Below are 6,327 nucleotides of genomic sequence, written 5' to 3'. Positions count from 1 at the left end.
ACTGTCCCATAATTTATTACTCCCGATTATAGTCTTCCCTAAAACTCTACTCAAGAATATTACTTACTGCACACACTTGGGGAGTTTCATCACCTGCCTTCAGTTTAGTTTTCCCTTTCTTAGGTCCCTGTTCGAGCACCACTTGTCATGAACCAGCATGACTAGTAATTCCAGGTCCTGAGGGGAAATGGCACGGAATTAAAAAAATACACTTAAATAATTAAAGAATAAAATTGGGAGGGCTCTGCAAAGCTGATAGCAGAAACAGTCCATGCTCAAAAATCGCATCTTGCTTTATTTGTAGGGCACAGTGGGCCATTAGCAAATCAATAAGATCTCTGATCACATTTCCAAGGCAACCCAAAAATTTTACTAAGTGCAGAAAACCCCCACCATACATATCATCTTAACTTTACTAAACAAAGGATAAAAGAAACTTGCCTCCAACTTTCTGGGGAACATAAGGGGGTAAGATGAGTATCAGCTAACATGGAGGTGTAGGGAAGGGCTTAGCATTTTGCAACTTAATCAGGCAAGTAAGGTGGAGGGGGTTGGGCATTCTGTCAGCTTACAGCCAGTTCTCCATACCTCTGTCCCCCAAAAATCTAAACTGCAAAAACCCTGTTGGCTCTTTTGGTCCCCAACACAGGAGAATTGCCTTCAGTACAGACTTTGGGCCATCTCTGTGTCAACTTTTGACTGGGTGTTTTCTAGGTTTGGAGGCAAAATTTTCTCACTCATCCTCTCTGAAAATGGTTAGGGTTAAAACAAACCTAGGCTTTGATACCTACAAGTCTAGCCAGCCTTTGTCAACAATAGATATAGTAGCCTTTAATTGGATTAGTAGATTATGTTCCAACAGAGACTGTGGGCAGTCTCTGGGTTGGGTGAAGGGCCAGGTATGGAAAGGTAAATCTTTGCTGATGCATAAGGAGAGGAGTCAAGGTTTCTACTACTTCTTCTGATTCACAGAGGATAAATTTTTGGTACCAGTGGCGGTAGCTGCTTCTTGGGTTGCGTGGAATGCTTCCCTGTTTTTGCTATTAGTACAGTGGATGCCTGACCTCTGAACCAAGGGGAAGGGTGTGATACCAGTGTATACCAGGTGTTTATATAAGAAAACTGGTTGGGGTCGCATGGATCTTCAATGACTATCTGCCACATTTTCTGCACAATGGACCTATCCAAGCTCCCTTATGCTGGCCACCCAACTCCAAACATGGGCTCTTCCAGTTCACACAAGGTTCTCAATTTCGCTGGACACATAGTGACTTTTTTTTTTTTTTTGTATTTTTCTGAAGCTGGAAATGGGGAGAGACAGTCAGACAGACTCCTGCATGCACCCGACCGGGATCCACCAGGCTTGCCCACCAGGGGGGACGCTCTGCCCACCAGGGGGCGATGCTCTGCCCCTCCAGGGCGTCACTCTGCCAAGACCAGAGCCACTCTAGCGCTTGGGGCAGAGGCCAAGGAGCCATCCCCAGCGCCCGGGCCATCTTTGCTCCAATGGAGCCTTGGCTGCGGGAGGGGAAGAGAGAGACAGAGAGGAAGGAGGGGGGGTGGAGAAGCAAATGGGCGCTTCTCCTATGTGCCCTGGCTGGGAATCAAACCTGGGTCCCCCGCACACCAGGCCGATGCTCTACCGCTGAGCCAACCGGCCAGGGCCCACATAGTGACTTCATAATCCTCTGAGAACCCATTCTTAAAGTTTTTGATCCTATTGGCCAGGGGAGTGGATTTTCCCTTTGAACCTCCCACACCTTCTATGATAGGCAATGGTCATGCCATATGGAGAAAATGGGGAAATGATAGGGGGAATTTGGTGGGGACATCATTCACTTCCTCCTTCACCAGAAGCTATCCTTGTGGAGATATCATACCATCTTGGCTTATGGTAGGCTGATATAAATCATCAGCATGCAATTCTTTCTCTGAGCCATATGAGGTGCCATATGAACTAGTGCTTCGGGACTCAACAGTAACTTTGGCTTTGTGGGAGGAAGTTGGAACCTTCCAATGTCTGTCTCATTTACTCTACACTCACTCTCTTTCACATAGCCTCCCAACCCTCCTAACCTGTCCTCTGGAGGGTGATCAATCCTACACCTGCCCAATGGGGGCAGGACCTCTTAGCTAGCTATGCTTGCTCGGTTTGCCTTACTGTAACTCAGGCATACCTCTGAGCTCCCATTCCTGCATTGTCTGATCCTTGCTGGGATGATAGAGGGGACTGCCTCCCCCCAAACCCTGCTGCTCCATCCTTAGGAAACATCCATAAGGTTAAAGCTCCAGGACACACTCAGTGGGCCATGTCTACAGGATGGTTCTTGGGCTTACCAATGGAGGTACCCAAAGTTCACCAATTGTGGAAGTTATTCCTCTATGCTTCTTAGTCAGTGCAGCAGAAACTTTATTGCAGGGACAAAGGAAGCAACTCGTGGAAGACAAACACACTCAGACAATGTCCTGGAGGAAGGGGATTTATTTGCTGGTGAAGCAGTGTGGCCCAATATGCATCAAGACACTGGATCCTCAAAGTTGGCTTTTTTAAGTATTATATACCTTTACAGCTTTCACTTGAAAGGCACCTGTTTCCTTTGTCTGTATCTCTATGTCTCTAATGTCTCCAGGAAGAGAGGGTAATGAAGGGGAGTTTGGGACCATTTGTCTTGACCATTTACATATCTTGTATTCCTTACTTGTGCAGCAAGTTGTTCTAGGAAGTAGATAAAGAAACTGCATTGTTGTGGGTTCTTACTTTATAAACTGATTCAGTCAGTCCTTTGAGCCCTTCCATCCTCAGTAGTGGCTCTCTCAGAACTTCATCCTGAACCTTTCTCCAGTTTTTGTTTTCTTTGACTTGTCAGTACGACAATAATAGCACTATCTTGGCTCACTTCTGCCACTGTGACATTTACTTCCAGCGAGCCAAAGCAGCCCTGCCAACACACATTTTTTTTCTATAACATTTCTAGAGGGCAAAACAGCTGTGTCTGGGCCCTCTCATGTTGTTTCTTCTGTCCTTAGCCTCTCTCTGTTTTACTGTCCCTAGCTTTAATAAATGTATTCTCAGAATCAAAAGAAAAATTAATTGGCCATCAAGGCATGGCTTCTTTTCTGGGGTCTCTGTTCTGTTCCATTAAGATATATGTCTGTTTTTATGTGAGTATTCTTTTGTTTTGATTCCTATGGCCTTGTCGTAAAGTTCAATATTAAGTAGCATGCTTCCTCCAACCTCATTCTTCTTTCTCAAGATTGCTGTAGCTATTGGGTATTTTGTGGTTCCATATCCATTTTTAGAATATTTGTTTCAGGTCCTCAAAGAATATCATTGATGTCTTGATAAGAATTAAATATAATCTCTAGATTGCTTTGGGTAGTATGGACATTCTAATAATATTAATTTTCTCTAATTATGAAAACAATATATTTTTCCACTTTTTGGTATCTTCCTTAATTTTTCTTTATAACCTTATAATTTTTTTGAGTACAGATTTTTTATAGATATTTTATATGATAAAGAAGACACAAAAGCAAAAAAACATAACACTTCTTAGTATATTTTCACTGAATCATAGAGAAACAAAATGTGTAAAGCAAGTACTCACAAGAATAAAAGGAGAAACAGACAGAAAAACAATCATAGTTAGGAAGCTTAGTACTCCAATGACAGATGTAAATAAATTATCTAAAAAGAAAATCAATAAAACAATATTGGCCTTAAATTTTATGTTAGACCAAATGGACATAACTGACATTTACAGAGCCTTTTATCACAGAACATTAGATCATACATTCTTCTCCAAGGCACACTGGACATTCTTAAAGCTCAATCATATGTTGGGTCACAAAACTAGCCTCAACAAATTCAAAAGGTTTAACTTATACCAAGCATATTCTCTGACCACAATGCTTTGAGATTAGAACTGCAAAACGCAAATAAAGAAACCCACAGATATGTTCAAATTAAACAACATACTATTAAAAAATGACAATGTCAAAGAAAAAACAAAAAAAACCTTGAAAGATATATAGAGACAAATATGAATGACAATACAACATATTAAAACTTCTGAGATTCAATGATAGGAGTAATAAGAGGGAAGTTTATATCATTCCAGGCTTATATCAAGAAATAAGAGGTATTCCAAATAAATAATCTAATACTACATCTTAAAAAAAATAGAAACACCCCTGACTAGTTTCTCTAAGGATAAAGGAGAAACAACTCATATAAACATAATCAGAAATAAAAGAGAATTTACTATACACATTGTAGATATACAAAGGATCATACTAGAATACTGTGAGAGACTAAATGCCACCAAAATAAATGATTCATAAAAAATGGATATCTTCCTAGAACTATACAACCTTCTTAGACTTACTCATAAGATATTGCAAAACCTAAATAAACCAATAAGCAGTGAGGAAATTCAAACAAATGCAAAAAATTATCCCCAACATAAAAGTTCATGACCAGATGGCTTTACTAGTGAATTTTAACAAGCGTTCAAAGAAAATTTGGTATCTGTCTTTCTCAAACCCTTCTTGAAAATTGAAGTAAAAGCCATACTTTTTAACACATTTTATGAGGTCAACATAACCCTGATTCCAACATTTGGCAAGAAAAACACAAAATATAAAGCTACAGACAAATATCTCTGATGAATAGAGATGCAAAAATCTTAAACAAAAACTAGCAAATTGAATATAAAAATACCTTAGAAAAATAATAAATCACAGTTCAGTGGGATTTTTTTCTGGGCATAAGAATGGTTCAACACATCTAAATCAATCAATGTAATACACCATGTTAACCAAATACAGGGCAAAAAAAAAAATGATCCTATCAATAGATGAGGAAAAGGCATTTGATAAAATGCAACATTTATTTATGATTGAAAAACTCTATAAGTTATATATAGAAGAAAAGTATCTCAACATAGTAAAGATCAAATATGAAAACCCTCAGCCAGTATTATATACTCCATTGGAAAAATACTGAAAGCTTTTTCTCTAAAATCAGAAAAAAACAAGGTTGTTTACTCTTACCACTCTTATTCAACATAATTTTGGCAGTTCTAGACAGAGCAATCAGGCCAATGAAGGGAATAAAATGCATCCAAATCAGAAAAGAAGAAGTAAAATTTCACTTTTGCAGAAGACATGATTCTGTATATAGAAACCCCCCCAAAACTCTTAGAAACAATAAATACTGTAAAGTACCAGAATATAAAAAAAATCTGCTACTTTCTTATATGCCAACAATGAATCCTTAAAAAATAAAATTTAAAAACTCAATTTTTCTTTACAATTGCAACAAAAACAATAAAATATTTAAGAATAAACTTAAGGAAGCATGTGCAGAACTTATTTACTGAAAACTGTAAAGCTGTATTAAAAACAATAATAAATATGCAATGAAATGAAAAGATACTCAACATTCATGGATTGAAAGAATCAAATAGTTGAAATGGCTATATTACCAAAAGCAATATACAGATTTAATGTAATTCCCATTAAAATTCCAATGTCATTTTTTAAAAGAAATAGAACAGAGATGACGTCAGAGTAATGGCGGGGTAGGAAGCGATACCGATAAATCTCCCCCAAAACACAACAAGATCTTCAACCAGAAACAGAAAAACCTATACTTGGAGCCTCCAGATGCTTCGCAATACACCCGAAGGTATGGTCGAGTGAAAAATTGGCTAAATATATAACCAAACCCCGAAGGAAATAGGGAGTAAGAAATGCTCCGCCTTCCTCACTAACCTAAACAGGGCGGCTTTCTCTGGTAACTGTGAATATAGAAACTGAGGTGGGCAAAGGGGGTGAATAGATCCAGGCCGTGGCACAAATGGCTGAACCAGGCTGTGGCACGGAGATCCAAGCCGAGGAAAAACTGATCCTGTGGCAACCCGGGCAATACAAGCTAACACTCGCGCCAAACCCAAACAAAGAAAGACAAGCGGGGCAGCCATTTTACCCGATCTCCTGGTCGGTGCGCAGTTAGTGGGTGAGAGATTTCTTCCTAAGCCCCGGGAGTGGGTGCCTGTTTTACCCCACAGAGAGGCAGAGTCAGAGGCCTTTCTGTGGGCTAAAAGCAGAATCTCTGGGCAGCCCCAGCGCCCTGGGAAAGTCGCGCACGGGAGGGAGCGAGAACTAATTCCAACGGTGGAAATTTTCCGTGCTTGTGGGGGTTTCACTCAGAGGGAAACGCGGCCGGCCTCATATCCTGGTCTGCGCATGCAGATAGGGAGTAAGAGATTCCTCCGAATGCCTCGGCAGTGCGCGCCCGTGTTATCGCACAGAGGGGCAGAG

Source organism: Saccopteryx leptura, chromosome 3, assembly GCF_036850995.1.
Source record: "Saccopteryx leptura isolate mSacLep1 chromosome 3, mSacLep1_pri_phased_curated, whole genome shotgun sequence".
NCBI lineage: Eukaryota > Metazoa > Chordata > Mammalia > Chiroptera > Emballonuridae > Saccopteryx > Saccopteryx leptura.
This window is presented reverse-complemented; position numbering follows the sequence as displayed.